This window comes from Schistocerca serialis, chromosome 2 (genome assembly GCF_023864345.2).
Source record: "Schistocerca serialis cubense isolate TAMUIC-IGC-003099 chromosome 2, iqSchSeri2.2, whole genome shotgun sequence".
NCBI lineage: Eukaryota > Metazoa > Arthropoda > Insecta > Orthoptera > Acrididae > Schistocerca > Schistocerca serialis.
Window position 1 is genome coordinate 498,347,098 of NC_064639.1, and position 5,627 is coordinate 498,352,724.

At 43.9% G+C, this 5,627-nt stretch overlaps 1 pseudogene; it reads right to left on the reverse strand.

Moving 5' to 3' along the window:
• Positions 1–2,309: 2,309 nt before the first annotated feature.
• LOC126459064 (5S ribosomal RNA) lies at positions 2,310–2,427 on the reverse strand (annotated as a pseudogene).
• Between the last annotated feature and the right edge of the window lie 3,200 nt (positions 2,428–5,627).

Below are 5,627 nucleotides of genomic sequence, written 5' to 3' on the forward strand. Positions count from 1 at the left end.
GAAACTTAATGCTTTTGGTTCAGCCAGTACAAACAATATTGTCACCATTAGTTGCTCAAGTGCTAGCCAATCCTTTGGTGTCGTCTTGCTGTCACTGTAGCCTTGTACCAGGAGAAGCAAGGAGAGGATGTTGTTTGGTGGCCGGTATCCTCTGTCTATAACACAACTGCACACAAATATTAACAGTGTTCTTGATAGGTAAGTACAAGAAGTTACTTAAGATAGTCCAGGTGTTTTGGTACTAGCTCTTCTGTAATAGTCCACGTTAGCCTCGCTGCTGGGGAAGTACACGTCCCGCTATGCATACTACTCTGCTCGCTAGGTACTGACTGACTCTGAGCTAGAGGCTGAGCTAACTGCGACTGCGACTCCCACTCGGCTGCTACTGACGGCTCGACTCGTTGACTTTCTGTATGACTGACTGGGCCGTCCGGTCTGCGGTGGCAGTCTAAATACCGGCGGTCGAGAGGGTGTTGGCGGCGCATTGCCAGCAAGTCTGTTTTTGGACTTTCTCCCGGTAAGCGCGTTGCTTGCATCAACTATCGATCTTCTTGCAACCTCTTTACCACCTGGTGTGCTGTCGACAACTTATGCCAGCACAAATCCCTGGACAGAAGATAAACCACGGATGATTATTGGTGCAGACATTAAATTGTTGTCAGAAATATGTATTGCAACGCCTTGCTATGAGGGCACAAAGGAGGTTTCTGGAACAGAGTACATTACGGAAGTCTTGTTATTACCCTAGTGTCCATTCTCGAAGTTGCATTAAGAAATCTCAGGCTTAAAATAATGCAGCTACACTCCTGTCTTAAAAGCTTCCGAGCAACCCCAGAGACAGAAATGCAAAAGTATTACAGAACCTTCTGAGGTCCAGTTCTACATTATCAGATCCACGGTGTAAAAAAAAAAAAATTACATGAACGCCTTCAGTGACAGCATTACAAATTTGTCCCAAGATGTAAAGAACTAGTTCGATGACATCGGCAAATCTCCACCTATACGGCACAGGGAAGAACTGCAAACCCTCTTCGGTCGTCACATGTTCGGGAAGTAGGCAAAAGTCATCTAGTGGAGCATGAAACCTTGTTTCTGGAAGAAACATGTAATGAATGAACCATGGGCAAAAGCAGCATCAAGAAGGTAGTGGTCGACATAAGCAGATGACAGAATGCGAGGACCGATCAATCTTCAGAGAGGAACTAAGAACTCTGTATTCATCATTATCATCGACCTGACGGGCAACTGTGGCTTCATCGACCACAAGGACCATTAATAGACAGCTCGTAGAAAGCGGGCTGAGCTCACTGCACCCGTTGTGCCGACTACCATTGACCTCTGTACACCAACAAGCCCGTCTGCATTGGTGTCTGGTACATTGGGTGTGGAATCTCATTGATTGGAGTAGAACTGTCTTCGGTGATGAGTCCCGCTTCGCGTTGAGTCTCGATGACCAGCAAAGGTGTCTCTACAGACGCCTCAAACAACAGAGGGACACCAACCTGACTGTTACCAGCCATACAGCTCGACAACCAGGAGTTATGGTCTGGGGTGCCATTTCATTTCATAGCAGAGCCCCTGTCATCCGTGGCACCCTTACAGCACAGCAGTTCGCCCCATTTTGTTGCCTTTCATGGCAAGCCATCCAGAGCTTACATTACAGCAAGACCATGCTTGCCTGCACACGACGAGAGTTTCTACTGCTTGTCTTCTAGCTTGCCAAACCATAACTTGGATAGCGAGGTCACCGGATCTGTTCCCAATTGAGAACGTTTGGAGTATTATGAACAGTACCCTTCAACCAGCTTGGGATTTTGACGATCTGTCGCGCCATTTGGACAGAATTTGGCACAATATCCCTCAATAGGACAACCAACAGCTCTAACAATCAGTGCCAAGCCGAATAATTGCTTGCATAAAGGCCAGAGGTGGGCCAACGTGTTGCAGACTTGCTGAAGTTCTTCCTCTTGAATGAATATCCAACTCTTCTGTAACTGTAATCATTTATTTGTCTGTACATGTACATCACCGATTTTCGTTCCATTCGGATAGTTCCTTCGTCATGCGTCTTTCTTCCTCTTACTACTAAACTAAACTAAACTCCATCCGAACAGGCCACGAAGGCCCAACGGTTACCGACCGGCCGCCGTCTCATCCTAGGCCCACAGACTTTACTGGATGCGGATATGGAGGGGCATGTGGTCAGCACACCGCTCTCCCGGCCGTATGTCAATTTACGAGACCGGAGCCGCTACTTCCCAATCAAGTAGCTCCTCAGTTTGCCTCACAAGGGCTGAGAGCACCCCGCTTGCCATCAGCGCTCGGTAGACTGGATGGTCACCCATCCAAGTGCTAGCCCAGCACAACAGCGCTTAACTTCGATGATCTGACGGGAACCGGTGTTACCGCTGCGGTTAGGCCGTTGGCTCTTCCCCTTACAGTGTAATAAAAATTGAATCTTGCTTATCTTCTACATAATGCTTATCGTCTACATAATGAGCCCTTATCTGCTTCTAGCCCTTGGAAACTTAACACGAAAAACACAGTTCTGAAATGTCAGTTTTCAGCCTTTAGCATTGACTGTTCGTAATGCCCAAATAGGGGTGTGATCCTCCATTACAACATGACTTTTGAGCAAGTTTTCAAAAAATTAGAATGAATAGGATGGTGGTGGTGGTGGTTAGTGTTTAACGTCCCGTCGACAACGAGGTCATTAGAGACGGAGCGCAAGCTCGGGTTAGGGAAGGATTGGGAAGGAAATCGGCCGTGCCCTTTCAAAGGGACCATCCCGGCATTTGCCTGAAACGATTTAGGGAAATCACGGAAAACCTAAATCAGGATGGCTGGAGACGGGATTGAACCGTCGTCCTCCCGAATGCGAGTCCAGTGTGCTAACCACTGCGCCACCTCGCTCGGTTAGAATGAATAGGAGAATATTAGTAATTTTTTGTAGTATTCAATCTCTCATTACTTTTCGAGAAAAGCAGCGAACGGTAGACGGACTAAGTTTCCATTTATTTACCTAATGTATTTGGTATTTTGATTCTATGTGTTTTGAAACGCATAATTCAAAAGTCTGGGGAGTCTTACAATTTTTCAATATTCGTTCGACGTCAACGTTTATTACTCGAAACAACAGAAATAAAAAACCGAAAATTGGTTATTTCTGAAACAGGTTATTTTGAGCGACTTTAGCAGTCAGGTTACGCTGGGAATGAAATAACGGGTGACTAAAAACCGGTTGTTGCAGCTACAACCACCATCTCTACGCAGAAACCAGCTTGTTTTTCATGAAAGGGCTTTGCTTCTCTCATTTCATGCAGTGTAAACATCGCTATTTGTTATCACAAAACAGTGAACGAGCCTCATCGAATTCTACAAAAAGTTTTCGTTTTTGTGCTATTGGTAAGAAAAGGCCATCAAAAATGGGGCATGAAGAGGGAATGCGCTGAAGGAAACGGGCGTGGTCCTCACTCTTTTCGTGCTTGTTCCGCTCAACGTTTCACTATAAAAGGCCGAAATAACTTTTTGCATCTGTACCGCGTCCGCGCGTGGAGAGGTGAAAATGCACCCTAAGATATGATATTCGCTGTAGCAGTCAGTTCCCAGGCATCCTCACGCAAGACTCTCACACTTCCAACGGTTTCTTCGTATTACATGTGCTTGTGAATTTACCCCGTTGTGTATGATACAATGAAGCTGTCTGTGAGAAATCAGTGCCGAGATCTTTGCAGAATCAGCAGGGTTCGGCTAAAATACTAGTTGTAGCAATGTTAGACTGATTTGTAAGACGAGCTAGAGAGCTGAGAAAGAAAGAGTAACGTAGCAAGCTGGAGAAAAAAAAAAAAAAAAAAAAAAACCAGTTCTCGTCTTCCAAAGCAGAGCTACTTAACTTCTAGTCCATTTGTCCTACGAAAACTTTTTCAGGGCTATACAAAACCACTCCTTACGAATGCCGAGTTTGATCATCTTACATTGTATAATATGGGGTCAGTGCTCTGCCGGTAACAGCCGCGTTATCGATTAAGTGTTATCTTTCTCCCTGTTTCTAACAGCCGCTTAAAAAAAGTGGACGAAAGAAACAGACATGATTCTGCTGATCAGTGTTTCTAGCTCTACGTATATACTCTGAAAATCACTGTGAAGTGCGTGGCAAAAGGTACTTAGCGTGTACCATATATTAGGTTTAAAGCTAACGCAACAGTTTCTCCAGTTCAAACAACACATAAAGGCGAGGGAGTAACTTATATAGAACTCAGGTATCAATTACACTGAATAATTAAGAGGTAGGGATACGATAGGCTCCAAGCAATTACAGCTAAGTATCAAGAAAGGCATATGACAAATTCCTGAAGAATGATATATAAGCCACGAGAAAAATACCTTGTGCGCTTCTAAGGGACACAGAGCTTTTTATTCATCAGCTTCGGAAAGTTATACTTTAATATAGTGCTCTACGGTCAGAAATTCAAATTAAGACTGTCAGCAACAATAAGTGAGGACCAACATAGTAAATCAAAAAGTGAAGCCATCTGGATTGTCTTTCCATTTTTAACCAATAAATTATATTGCAAATACAATCTTAGGACCACGTCGTGAAACTGGAACAGTCGGTGTCATAAACAGATAATGCTATCTTAAAGAACGGCAAAAACGTTGAAGCAATCCAGGAAATATTCGTTGAGACAGGACGTCGTTGGATCGGATTATGAGTTCATTTTCTGAGACAGGTTTTACAGACGATGCCAAAGAAAATTAAAGCAGTGAGAAACTGACTTCAGGGAGAGCTACAATTACAGCTGTGTAAATTTAGTTGTGTAATTTGAACAGTAAACAGCCCAATAAGATGCTTGTGCTGTTCTCGAGAAGCTTGGACAATCCTCACTAGCACAGTCAATGCAGAGATGGGAACCGTAAGTTGTCTAATTTTCCTTTGTCATACATAGACTCAAGTCTTCTTCTTTATCTTCTGAATCGACAACTCCCTCTCATACATTCCATCTGTCTGGCTAGATGTATTGGTTTTAGGCAGACAGAGATGAGCTCGTGTGTGTAACAGGAAGGACGATCGGAACAATACAGCAAATAGGGCGTAGTTTCCTCAGTACCACAAGAACACTGATCGTTCATGTCCAACTCTAAGCATTTCCACTTCAATACAGTGTCCTTTGTATCACCAGTTACAGTGTACAACATGTTTAGCACTGTCTGGATTGGCCTTACCTTTTGGCGGCCAGCGTTTGAAGATTCTGTTGAGTAATAAACTGTTGTTGAGCTAACTTATTTCTGCAAATTACCTTATGCCGTGTCTCAGGATGTCATTTAGAGACACCGTGGATCTAAGGAAGCTCTTTCCGGACGTCACTCGCTTATCAGCTAAAGCACGACAGCACAAGGGTTGCGTTCACTTCCCTGCATGTGTTCCCATTTGTGTTGGCTGATAACATCTCGGTGAATTCTAGGAAGATCTATGGCACATTCTGACAGGTTTCAAATAGATTATATAATGGTAAGACAGAGACTTAGGAACCAGGTTTTAAATTGTAAGACATTTCCAGGGGAAGATGTGGACTCTGACCACAATCTACTGGTTATGTAGATTAAAATTGAATAAACTGCAAAAAGGT